Source organism: Delphinus delphis, chromosome 3, assembly GCF_949987515.2.
Source record: "Delphinus delphis chromosome 3, mDelDel1.2, whole genome shotgun sequence".
Classification (NCBI taxonomy): Eukaryota; Metazoa; Chordata; class Mammalia; order Artiodactyla; family Delphinidae; genus Delphinus; species Delphinus delphis.
Genome location: NC_082685.1, coordinates 33,030,872 through 33,045,139, shown reverse-complemented (window position 1 = coordinate 33,045,139; position 14,268 = coordinate 33,030,872). Strand labels below are relative to the sequence as shown.

At 36.1% G+C, this 14,268-nt stretch overlaps 1 long non-coding RNA gene and 1 other non-coding gene across 2 annotated transcripts in view; both read left to right on the top strand.

The window, feature by feature from the left end:
• Positions 1–14,268, top strand: part of LOC132421966 (uncharacterized) — a 320,837-nt gene that overhangs the window by 154,238 nt on the left and 152,331 nt on the right. The window lies entirely within an intron of this gene.
• Positions 11,227–11,343, top strand: LOC132423801 (U5 spliceosomal RNA). The gene has a single exon (XR_009519105.1). It is a non-coding gene; the product is annotated as a U5 spliceosomal RNA (small nuclear RNA).

Here is a 14,268-nt window from a genome sequence, read left to right as displayed (position 1 = left end):
AATAGTAAATGCTTGCTGTTAAAATGATAAACGGATGTTATTAAAACACTTTAGTCCATAGTGCACCAAATGTGCCTACTTAAAGACTAGTTTCCCTTCAGAATTTTGAAGAAGATGCCTTTTCAGCTTTTCTTTCTTGGCACAATTCTTAAGAGAATGGGAATATCTATATGCCTGTGTTCCTCTAAGCGTACACCAGAGATAATTTTATATTCCTGTAAAAGCTGCAAGTGACTTTAATTAGATATTCTTAGATAGTAAATAGCTCACCTCTTCCTCTTCTTCCATTCTTCCCAGGGGGTTGTGAGTTTTGCAGAAAGTGAAATGGCAAGGATTGTTTGTGTCTCAAGCTCCCTACTTTGCCTTTTCCTGCCCAGTGTTCTCAGAGATGAGATTTTGCAGTACATGTGATTTCTGGGTGAAAAAAATGTGTTACTTCACACATTTTTAAACTTTTTAAAACTTTGTTAGAAACAAAACAAATTTTTGGAAGTCAATAAACAAAGCAAAAACAAAACAAAACAATGATTAACTCACATTTTCCTTGTTTTAAAATACACACAAGTCCAGCTCTCTGCAATGATATGAGGATAACTTGTGTGTTCTCCTTGAATTCCCTTGCCTCTTGATACTGTAGGTGCTTAAATGTATTCATCATATCAAGTTATAAGGTAATGAATCAAATATTGGAATTTTATAAATTTTTAAATTTTACTAAATTTGCTTTGAAGGCATAGCCATTTCCCTTAAATAGCAGAATAATTTTATCGATGTTAACGAAATATAGTTTTGGAAGCCCCAGATGAAGAGACCATAATTTTAGGCTAAGTTACTCTGTGAAACATATAAAGCAAATGCTCATTAGAGACACACTAGTTAATAGTCTTAATTAGTCATTTAAAAGCTGTTGGGTATTTGGATCTAACATTTGCTCTCGAATGCTATTCCAGAATCTATGTATAATTCTCAGACTACAATGATATAATACTCAGATAAACTGAGTCCAAAGTGGTGATTCATGTATAAAGTATAGCCACTTTATGTCACTTTTTCACTCTGCTGAGGCAGATATATAGGAAGCATCCCTAAAAAAAATAATGGCAACAATTAATTTTCCTCACCAAAGGCCTGAACCTCATAGTGGCTTTGCTTTCTCTTCAGATTTATACTTCTCAACTTCAGTTTTAATTTGCTAGAACAACAAAGGAGCTAAATCCTCTACTTTTAACAAGTTCCTCCTATGTGCCTGAATAGCAGTGAGCTAGCAGTAACTTCTGACTTTTTTGACAACTCCCATTGCCAAATGCAGGCTATTTAGAAGTGGCTACAAAGTGAAAATACATACCTGGTCTCCCACAGACAGTCCTCTGAAATGCCGTCTATCATTTGTAATTTCTGTGATGGTATTTGCTGGTTATGATTTATCACCTCGCGACTGCGTGAGTCAGCCGTACAATGTCCATGACTCAATGGCACGTAACAAAAGCAATCAGGAAAGTGACATTTGAGTGAAGGGTTGGTGGATGTGTTTGAACAAGATTTCACTAACTTAAAGAACAAAGGCAAAGTAACTCCCCCAACTTTTTGAAATCTTAGGAAGTCAGCATTTCAGTTCTTTCTCTTCATTAGTTAATACCTCTAAACTTGGGGGAAAATAACTATCAATTGGAAATAAACAACAAATATGGATTTATAGAGGGTGACAGTATGGATTTATTCTTATTCTGCACTTTTTTCCATGTGTTCAGAATAGCCTTTTCCTAATCTTGCAAATAAACTTCCTACTGCTTTTAAATTTCCTTGCTTCCTACCTGTTCTTTCCTAGGTGGTAAATTGGCAGCAAAATGAATTTATTCTTTCATTGAATATTTATTGAATCACCTGTGTTAGGCATGTATAAGACAGTGAGGTTGAAGCAATGAGCAAAACATGCCCTCTTTCTTAAGGAGATTTCAGTCTGATGAAATGAGTAAAATGGGTCATATTTACTTTTCTAGGTTAAGTGCTATTAACCTTGAATGAGAAAATGTCCATTTTCAAGTCTCACAGAATATTTCATATACAAGCAACTTGACTTTGCAACACTTGAATATTTATTTCAAACCACAGCTATCCTCATATAGAAAAGTGGGACAGAGGTCGGCCTGGTGACCGGAATATGACTGGCCATCTGGGCATCTGCTCTTCTTAGTCCTGTGGACTCTCCAGTTTATGTTAGATTCTTATTAGTTCCTTGTTTTGCAAATGATATTTAACCTCCTTTGAGCTAAGAAGAGAAATAATGGATGAACTTCTTGAAAGTTTTACCATGGAGCTCAGTTCATTGGTTATAAGTATTATCCAACAGCATTAGCCAGTAATTGTGATATGCTGCTCATGGCATCCAAGGGAAATTGGGAAAGAAAAGATAGAGTTCTCAAGGAAAAGTTATTGTCATTAATGGAAACATAATTTAAGCAAAACTTCAAAATGAAGATGAACTCTGCAAATAATAACTATGGTTATTCACTTTGGTGTTGGCAACACTCAGGATAGTATCTGGAACAGAATGGTAATAATGATACCGTCTATCCTTTGTTGAACCCTTCCTGGGTGTTGGCCATTGTGCTAAGTATTGAGTGAGAAGTATTAATGGCCTGAGTCTATCTTACAGAAGGATTACAGAGGTGTAAAGATGAGCTGATAGAACCTGCAGAAGTTGATATAATAATCTTGGAAGAACTTGTGCCAGCCTTCCAGTCCTCAGGAGGGAAGGATGCTGAACAAGAAGAGAATAGAGACAGTACTTTGAAATGGTGTGCATCATTTCAACTGTAAGAGTAAGTGTAGCCAAGAACGCAACAAGAATTTGATTAAGAAGAATGATTAACTTCCGGCACAGCTAGGCCAAGCATACTTCATTCTTGATTGGCCTGAGAATAGGACACCACCTCATGACAGCAATAATATAATGAAAACACAAGCAGATTAAATAATCAGTTTGGGTATAGATGCATCTTCATCTATCTTTAGGAAAGGTATGGAAAAGAATTTAGAACACAGGTTAAGAATGAGGTCATGAAGAGAAAATATGACCTATGTATACAAGTATTAACCTGAGCCTAAACACTAGAGGAATATTTTTAGTACTGATCAATTACTGCTTTTATCACTGGCTTGGCTGAAGTCCATATGGGGCATTAAATCGTGCAAATACTTTTTCAAGTAGACTAACCCAATCTACTCTTAGATTGGAGCTTAGGAAGAAACGTTAGGAAACAGAAACTCAAGATCGGGAAAAGTTTGATGTGCTTGCTTTCTCTGTTGGAACAGGTTTCAAGTAATCTAAGTCTCTTGAAACATTCTCTCTGGCATAGGAGGCACAATGTAGGAGGCACAATGTTTAGGAAATCAACACCAAAGGCTTCACATAGAAGATTTTGTGTAGTCCTCAAATCAACTGTACCATGTATAAGTTATAATTCCCATTTTATTGATGGGTTAACCAAGGTTTAGAGAAGTTAGGTGACTTGTTCAGGGTCACAATAACTAGATTAGTAGCACCAACTTCATATACTTCAGACCTGATTTTAAAGTGGGAAGGGAGGGATAAAGTAGGAAACTGGGATTGACATATGTACACTACTATACATAAAATAGATAACTAATAAGGACCTACTGTATAGCACAGGGAACTTGTCTCAATACTCTGTAATGACCTATATGGGAAAAGAATCTAAAAAAGAGTGTAGGTATGTATATGTAAAACTGACACACTCTGTTGTACAGCAGAAACTAACACAGCATTGTAAATCAACTGTACTCGGATAAAAAATTTTTTAAAAAGTGAACCATGAACAAATGGCCATAAATAAGCAATGTCTTAAGAGACTGTGACTGGTTTTCAAAGGAGTCAAATTAATTTTTATCAAAGGTAGGGAAGGGGTAAAGAGAAGATCAAGGTAGGTTATCAGATGATTTTGGTTAGATAGAAGTTCTGGCATTAAAGATAAAGTGATTGAAGACTGACACAGAAATTCTAGGGAGAAATTCTTGGGCTTCCCTGGTGGCGCAGTGGTTGAGAGTCCACCTGCTGGTGCAGGGGACGCGGGTTCGTGCCCCGGTCTGGGAAGATCCCACATGCTGTGGAGCGGCTGGGCCCGTGAGCCATGGCTGCTGAGCCTGCACATCCGGAGCCTGTGCTCCATAGCGGGAGAGGCCACAACAGTGAGAGGCCCGCGTACCGCAAAAAAAGAAAAAAAAAAAATCTAGGGAGAAATTCTTGACCACACTAGAGGAACAGAGCTTGTCAGGGTAAATAAGGATCTATGGCTTCCAGGCAACTGGCTAGAGAACACAAAGAGATCATACCCATAAAATCTAACATGTTAGCTGTGATTTCATCCAACATCACAGCTCTCTCACTGTTAAAGACGTCCTGCTAATGTAAATGTAAATGAGACTGAAGAATTAGTTCCACAAATCGAGCTACCGATGAATTAACCCCTCTTACCTTCCACAGTACATTGTCCTCAAGCCCAAGGGTCCATTAACTGAACACACAAATGGAGCTTCACAACCCTCAAAATCTTCTCTGTATGCTGCGCCCAGATGCTCACAGTGTTCTTCCCCTGTGACCACGTGGAAAATCCTCCTGGCATTTAAGATCATCTCCCTCAAGCCTTCCTGTCAGAAAGAGAACAGCCCTGAGTGAAATGCTGCAAATCAATGAGTTGGTAAACCAGCTACAGAAACAGTGTGTTACAGCCCATCAGACCTCTGAAAGTCTCCCTCTTTGAAGATGTAAGAATGAAAGAGACACATCTGAACTAAAACCCAGAGAAGCATTTGCTATGCAGGCAAGTTCAGATGACCTTTTTAAATGACAAGAATATTTCACTTCTGATTCTGACCTCAGAAACAGATTTCAAACTGAGTTTCAGTAAAGAGGCTATAAATTATAGTAATAAAATACAATAGAGCCAACAATTATTGAGAACTCGGGTGCCTGGCACTGAGCTAAGTGTATAACATGCATGGTACATTTAATCCCTTACACCTTCCTAATAGGTTGGTATTATTTTTAATGTCATTTTACAGAAGTGGAAGGAGGCATTCCTCTGCTTCTGTAGTGAAGTGAAGTGAAACATTCTCCCCAAGATAACAGAATTGGTTTTACAGCCAGATTCAAATGCATATCCGTATGGGTACAAAGTCTTTGTTCTTCAAACACTAGACCACACTGCTTCAAAACGAAGACCAGAAACCAACACAGAGACAGTGGGTCACTTCTCAGTACCTACTGTATGCTGGGTACTCTATCAAGAAAAATATTCATAATAGTAAGGATACTCTGGTGTCAACAAGGCCTGTCTAGGACATGTTGGAACTCAACTCATGAGAGAGTCTGATTAATTTCTCTGAGGTTAAGAGTTGTTCTGGGAGGCAGGATCCAATTCTGATTGTTTAATAAGGACTAAATTTATCCAGAGACAAAGGTGAAATGGGAAACATTCTGTACAAGAAATGACAGCTGCTGCTTGAAGGGAGAAGACAGAGGAATTGTGTATAATCTCCTGTGGGCTTTCAAATAAACCACTGGGCTAAAAGTATGCTTGGAATAGATCAGATGGAGAAAAGCATCCTGGATCTTGGAAACCACTGAACAATCGTGGGCTGGAGGACCGTGGACTGGTAGGCTTGATTGCAGCATCAATACACTTGAAATATTTATGTTATTTAGTAGGAGACTGTTATTCTTTCACTTTTTATAAGAGAAATACAATTGACCTTTGGGAAGTCTGATGACAGGAAAACAAGTATAAAGTGATGGCTGGCCTTATCAAGTTTAAATATTTGAAAAGGTATAATTCATGTAAATGTTTAGCCTGTTTTTAATTGTGCAAGGGCAAAACCTGCCTAGGTTGGTACTTACTTTTCTAATTAGAAAAGCTTGAGTGATGTGAACAATTAAGATAATACAATACCTTTACAAGATAATTAATCTTTTCTTTGGGATTCATCTTACCACATCCCAAGCTGATGTGATTTACCTCCCAGTTAAGGATATGTTAGAATGTAATTGGAGCCATTTGCTCTATCAGAGAAGAAAAGATCATGGAATTTGCATCTCATATATCTAGAAATTAAAACTGAAGGACTGACCACTTGACACCACAGAAGTTCCTGAAGTGAAGCCTGCTGAGCTCAATTTGTTGTGGTGGCTAAATGAATCCTCTATTCAATTTGAATGCATGATGAAACTCCTATTAGAACATTGCAGTGTAATAATCGACAACATAATGAAACTGCCAAAGACAAAATGCAAATACCTCTCTACTGACCCTTCAGAACTATACTCTGTACTTAGAAAGAAGCAAATGCCATTGCCAGACATGTAGCATTCCCCTTTATTCTACCTCCCCTCTACCCATCAGGGAATGCTGAGACATTCTTTTGGATACCCATTCCTTTAGAATCAAACACTTGAAATTCAGCAGCAATGGTAGGTTGCAGAATTTGGAATGGTATATAGATTCAACTAGCAAGAGTATTTGAAAATTACTACTACTATCTCCTAACACTCTCACTTTATAACAGAAATGTATTTTTAGTATTAAAAATTTGGAGGGATATTATCTTAGGGTAACAATTTCATAGAGTAATTCAGCTTCATCAAACAAAACTGATGCTTTTAGTTTTGGGGGTTTGCTTCTGATCTGTGAAAACTTGATTAGGCATCAGCACTGATCTTTGGAAATTACTAATCTACATACACTGGCTTTTTAAAATAATTAACCTCTCAATCCATTATAATTTGGCCTCTAATCCTTTTAGGATGTATGACTAGTAATGTCTTCAGTTGCTGACTCAGTGGTCTCTCGTCTCCTTAATCTAACTGGAGCTCTCATCAGCGTTTGTTATAGGTTGTCACTTCTTCCATCTTGAAAAACCTCTCTTTTTAATTTCAAGTACCCCACACACAAGAGTAGGTTTCCTCTCTGGTGTCATTTTTTCTAATTCCCCTCTTTAGCGTCCTCTTCCTTTATTGTTGAAAGGCTTTTGTTTTTTCGGGGTTTTGTCTTAGTTCCCCCTTCCTTTCTTACTGTGCACACTCATCCTGGATAATCTTTCATATTCCTATGGCTTTAACGAATCACAAATCTTGACACCTAGGCCACACCTCGCTTCTGAGTATCATATCTGTATCTCCAACCATTAGATATGTCTACTTGAATGCCACAAAAGCACTTCAAACTTATCAAGTCCCCAAATGAACTCATCATTTCTCCCTATCCTTTTGAAATCCCCGACTCTGTAAGTAGAATTACTGTCTCCCATTATCCAAGTCACAAACCTAGATATCGTTTGACTCAGTTACCAAGGCCCATTATTTCTGCCTCTTAAGTCAGGCCACCATTACCTTGAGCTTTGATTCCTTCTACAGCTAGCTAAATAGTGTTCCCCACCACCAACTTCATCCAACCATTCTCTGCACTGTAACCAGAACACGTTTTTAAAGCACACGTGATTATTCCACTTACTGCCGATGCTCCAATGGCTCCCCCCTTATCCTCTGGATAAGGTCCAGACTCCTTGACCGGGCTTATAAAACCCTGTGCCACTCATGAGCTGTTCTTGCTTACAGCTCCAGCTGACTAATTGTTCTACAATCTCTTTTATCCCTCCTTCTACCTGCATTCAACATTAGAGAATGTTCAACTTGTTTCATATACATATGGGATTCTAATCAATGCAATGGTTTTTATTTCTCTTTAGTGAAATACTTGTAGAGACCAAGGATATGTATTTTACAAAATTATAATGATGCAATGAAATACAGCAGTCAGGAGCATGGGCTTTAAAATCACAAACCTGGGTTTTAATCCTGACTTTTCTAAATTATATCCATGTTATCAATCATATTAGTCAACTACTTCAAGCCTTAATTTCCTCATATGTAAAATGGGGATAATATTACTACCTGTGTTTCTAGAGTTGCTATTTGGATAACATGAGGTAATGCTAGTTAAATGTTTAATAAAATTGGTCCCATAGTGTTGTTGTAGTTTTTGTTTTTGTGTGTAAAGCATTTAAACTACTTATTCTAATATTCTCCATAATTTTTATTTAACCTCATCTCTCCTCACATATTAAAGTAAACCTTTTCTACTGTTACCTATCCTGGACAATCTCAGGCCCCAAATAGACAATATTAGTTCCTTCCTGTTTGGGCTATTTTCCCATCTGGAACTCATTCTTCTCTTCCTCCAACTTGCTGATTGAAATTCTACTTTTCTCATTTAGGTTAGTTTAGGTTCCTCCTTCTCCGTGAAGCCTTCTCAGATGTCTGTTATTCACCTGGATCTTTCCTTTCTCAGAGCTCCTCTGATAATTGATGCTATAGTACACACATTGTCTTAGTTCTTCAATCACTTCACATGCATAAAAAAATCAACCTCCTTCACCTCTCTCAGCAGCATCTTGTGTCTGGATGAATACATATTTGAACTGAATTTCTGAGTGGCCTCTACAATGCATCATCCTTTTCCTATCCCCCACCCCCTTTGACAGGTACTTTCAACTACTATTTCTAGATCCTTATATTAAATGTTACTTGTTAATGATGATACTGAAATTTCTTCTTTTTTTTAAGCACATACACAAAAAAGAAATGGCACTTTTAAGTTTGTTTGTTTTTTTTTTACTTACAATTGAAACTCTAGCTTCTGCAGTTTACCCCAAAACAAAAATTTCACACTGATTTCTGAATCTTACCCTCTTTGGATGTCTTGTAGGTTTATGATTACTTTGCATTTTCAAAATTTTTAACCTGTCTGGAACAGTTTTACAGGTGTCATTCTTTCTCAGGAAAGGTAGATTTTTATTACCTTACAAGGATGACAAATGCAAGTCCGCAGCATAATATAATTTTATTAAACACATTAAATGCTCAGCATCTCTCCTCTGCACCATTTGCTATGGTGGACAGATACCCTTACCAAGGAAGGGAGGGCTGTTAAGGTGATGGAATGTGAATTTTTTTCCTGTACTATTTTCTCTTAAAATTCTAGCTTTAGATAGCAGATCACATCTCCACAGAGGAATGCAGGCCTCCCTTTACACTCTCTCTTTCTATACAAGTCAGACACTATAAATTTCTTATTTCTTTCTCTAAACTTCCTCATCCTCTTATTCACCATTAAAAGTTTCTTTCCAGAAAACTGTCTTTTAGGTAGCATTTTGCTTTGCATCAAAACCAGAGATCTAATCATGGTGGGTCTTGAAAAACATGCAAATATTCACTTGAATATAGACATTTCTCTTTTGCCTTTTGCCAGGACTGTTTATGGTTGGTTTCAAAAAAGATTTGGAACTTCTCAGGCTATGGACTAAAAAGCATTTTTCATTTTCCGGCTCCTTCCTTTACATGGAAAGAATTGATATCTTTGAAAATAAAAAAGGAGATGTGCCATTTTGGTGTAGGTTTTATATTATAAAGTTCTAGATTTTGCACTATGTCCAAAATGACAAGGAGTTGTTTTAAAAGTCAGCTTCCATGAAGTACCTTGGAGAAGAGTGTGTGTGTGTGTGTGTTTGTGTGTGTGTGTGTGTGTGTCTGCTTCTCGTGGAAGCAGAGAACAGGTAGGGCTTTACTTTCTACCCAACAATAAACAAAGCAATGTTAAGTCTGTTAAATTTTACTCTTTTACTGACTCCCTCTTTAAGATGGCCAAAAAGAAGAATTCTGTAGCAATTGGTTTAAAAAGCCCAAAATAGTAAGAATAATTTCAATTGATCAAAACAGCATGGGACATGTTATATGTGACCGAGCATGCTTTTGATACCAGTTCCCTAAAAGGAATTTGCATTTTGAAATTTTCAGACTGAACTACTTAAAATGTGAACTGAGTCTGTTATTCCTATGGGCATCTCCTCTGTCGTTGGTTTTAGTGATTACTCTGTCACTTCTTCTTTAATTTCTATACTTTAATGAGGACATGCAAGTGTGCCTATGGAATTTTCCTATTAATGTCGGAGTGATTTAAGAACTGACCATAGTGTAAGAGAAAAAAACCTCTCTTCCAGGTTCAGCATTCTATTTAATTCTGTAGCTAGTGACAGAGCTGAGAGCCACTTGATAGGAAGATTCAGCTTCTGCTCCAGGCGTTTCCTCTGGGACCTTTGGGATAGAACTAAGCACAGCTATCTGTAAATCAGCTTGTCCATTTCTGGGCCACCCAGCGTAATTGGAAGCACTGACTCTAGGCCATTTCACCCTTGGGTAGGAATGATGAAGTCGGGGTTTCTAATAATTGCATCTGATTACTGTCTCCAGTTTGAAGACAGAGAATGAAGCAAAAATGAATGAGCATGCCCATCCCATGTGGGGTTATTTGGGGCCAGTTATCATGGAGGAAGGAATCTTTGGTTTGGCTTGAGATTCCTCTTTAATTTCTTTTTTTAAAAAATAGGTGAAACGTTTAATTTTCAGAGTAGGAAATCATACTTAGCATCTTTGTTATAGGATTCCCCTGTACAAACAGTGCAACAGACAGAAACCGTATAGGTGATGGTCTTCAGGCCATCAACATGCTCTTACACTTGTCACGAGAAGGGTTAGCCAATCTTATATTGATAAATATCAGGAAGAAGATCTCAGATGAATGATAGAATTCAGTACAGATGGCTACAATGTTCAAGTATATGTGTTCCATTTGTGCTAAAATAATCTTTAATATTCCAAGTGAAAACAACAATAAAGTTGGGCTTGGGTTTAAACCATTTTAATGTAAGTCTGATCCTTGTATGCAGTAATGATAATAGTATCCTATTGGGAAAGAGTGAATTGTATTTAAACAATAATTGCAGACAAGTGACATGTAAATCAATATGTGAAAAGGCATGAAGCTGCATAGATTATTCATTTTCTGCTATGTTCTTCTCTGGGTTCATGCTCTGAAAATATGATTTATAGTGTGGTTTTAATGAGTAACGTTCTTTTGGATATGACTGTTTCATAGAAGTTAAAAAGGTTTAATTCTAGTAGTACCGAACACTTTAAAAATGTGACTATGAAATTACCACAAAACTGAATTTGTTTTAGAGAAATGATGAGGATGCACATGTAAGAAGTTTATAAATATTATGTTACCTTGGAAACAGTTACTAATTTGTTGTACAAAGTGATGTGTTTTTTATATGGAAAAAAGTGGCAATTTTATTTTTAAAGATGACTTTAAATCCATAGTCATGCTTCTCTTCATAATTGAATGAATCTTTTGCCTTTAAAGATTCATGTGGGGAGGGAAAAGCATGATTGTTGCTTCAATTTTTTGAGGGCTTGTGGGAATAAACAAGGCTGGAAAAATAAAAGATGACTTTAAAATATACAAAAAGGACAGTTGCTGAGACACAGAAGGAACTTGGTCTAGATGCTGTAACGCTGCACCAGGGGACAGAAAATAATAGAGGAACAGTTGTTTGTTCTGCACGTCAGTGGCAATCAGTGTGGAATTTGATGCAATCTGAACCCATAAACCAATTTATAAAATTCTTGGTGTAATGAATTCTCTTGCCCAATCAGGCATAAAGGCTGAGCTTTATACTAATTTTGACATGGTGGTAGAATATAATATCTGTACTTGATAGTACAGATGAAGGAACTGAACTGTGCTTTAACACCAGAGGTTAGCAGAAATCTTGTGAAGTTCTCAGCCATTAAATGTGTGTACTTGAATAATTCCTACCACAATCTTAATGTCAAGAAGACCCTAGCTGACATCTGTCAAGAAGACCCTAGCTGACATTATTAAAATGTTAATAATTTGCCCTATTAAGAATTACAGACAGAAATATTTTTTTCTTTGAAACATAAGAATGAAATTTTACCTATTTAAGGTATACAAATGAACACTCTAAATAAAGCTTAGTCTATATATAGTCTATATATATATGAGTACAAGAAGATGATTAATATGGAGTTACCATCATTTCAGTTACTAACACCTGGTCTACTTGATAACTCTGGTAATTACATGTAAAAATACTAAGTCTGATCAGTGGCCTCAAGGAAAAAAACAGACTACAGCTAAAATCCACTTAAATTTCTTTATAATTCTGTAAAGCAGTAAACTGATTTTATAATATCATGCCTTTAGGGAATCTTTATTACATTAACTATGACATAATATCTTCTTCCTTAAACCAATTTTTAATGTTTCTAGATGTGTACAGTTAAAATTTCATATATTAACACTAACAGGAAGAAGAGAAAGCTATAATTATTGAAATATAAATGAATAATGAAAGATTTTAATTACAGAATAATAAAAAAATGAGTGTCCTTTTAAATCAGGCATAAAATAGAGGTGTCTTCAAATTAACTACTGGGTATCCTAGAAAATGCAATAAGATAAGAAAAAATATATATATAAGAAGTAAGAAATTGAAAAAGGAGAGACAAAGCAGTTGTTATTTGTGGATTATATGATAATCCACATATTGACTCTAAAAGAATTTGCAGATAAAATATTAGCATTAGAGAGTTCAAGGTTACAAGATCTGAGATATGAATACAAAAATCACCAACATTCCTATATATCAGCAATAACCAATTAGAAAATAAGAGATCCTACTGGTAAAAATGTAAAATGTATGAAGAAATATATCTAACAAAATAGGTACAAGAACCTTATGTAGCAAATTATAAAGCACTTGCAGAACACAGAAATAAAACTCCTTAAATCAATAACTAAATTCAAAGTGATTTCAGTCAAAATCACAACTGGGTTTTTCACAACACATAACAAACCAATTGCAAAGTTCATATGAAATAACAGAAGATGGAGTAGATGCAGGTCTCCCTATTTGTTCCATTAAATACAGCTAAAACCTTGCAAATTACATATTTAAACACATGCGCGCGCGCGCACACACACACACACACACACACAAGAAAACTCTGAAAGAGAGAGAAGTTAGGCAAGCTAGGAACATTGGGACCTGATTAGCCATATTGTAGCATGTTCCTAGAGTTTTCTTTTTGCCTCATATATCTTGGACTGAGTGAAGAAACTTTCAACCTAGAAATGCCAGTGGGTAAAGACAAATTTTAAAAAGAGCCCCACAAGTGTTTACTCTCTCTTGCCAAAGGATTAGGAAAGGGGCACCCTAGTAAAGCAGAAAACTTTTAGACAATATTTGCCCTATTGCAGCAAAACACCCCAGAGAAAACTGTTGCCCTATTCCTACTCCCATAAGTCATCAGAAAAGTAAAAACTAAAGAGACTGGCAAGACTGGCATGTTTGTGGAACAACCAGATAAACTTTCATCTGTTGCTGATGACATCTCATTTAATTTAACCACTTCAGATAGCAATTTGGGAATATTTAGTAAAGCTGAAGATTGGCATACACTTTCACATAGCAATTTTACTTTTAAGTGTATCCCTAGTTAATAACTAATACATATACATAAGAAGATAAGTATAAGAATTTTTATTCTAGAACTATTGGTGTGATGGTTAGTTTTCATGTGTCAATTTGACTAGACCGTGGGGTGACCAGATATTTGGCTAAACATTATTTCAGAGTGTGTCTATGAGGGTGTTTCTGGATGAGATTAGCATTTGAATCAGTAGACTGAGTAAAGCGGATAACTTCCCACAATGTGGGAGGACATCATCCAATCGGTTGAGTGCTTGACTAGAACAAAAAGGTGACAAAAGGGAGAATTCAGGCTCTTTCTCTGCCTGACCACTTGAACTAGGACATTGGTCTTCTCCTGCCCTCATAATGGGACTTATACTCTATGTGTGTGTATACTATACATCTATATCTATGTATCTATCTATGAACCTATGTATCTGTCTCCTATTGATTCTGTTTCTCTGGAGGACCCTAACAAAACTGGCTTTTTTTTTTTTAAGGTGGCTATAACTATATCAATAGCCTATCAACAAGAAATAAATATATAAAATATATTAAATAATCCTTTGTATAAATACCAGTTACAATAAACTAGAACTGCACAGATACATGTCTCATAAAAATATTAATTGAAAAAAAGAAGATGAATGTATGTACAGGACAATATTATTTATGGAACGGTTTATGTTGTACAGTATGACACCACACTTTTAAGATGTCTATGTTTTACATGAACTGATACAAAATTAACCGTAGATGACATATGAAAAAGTTAAAAATATATTTTAATCCCTGTGGCAACTACTTAAAATGAAAATAAGCATAAGTAATAGCCAATGTAGAAATTAAAATGGAAAT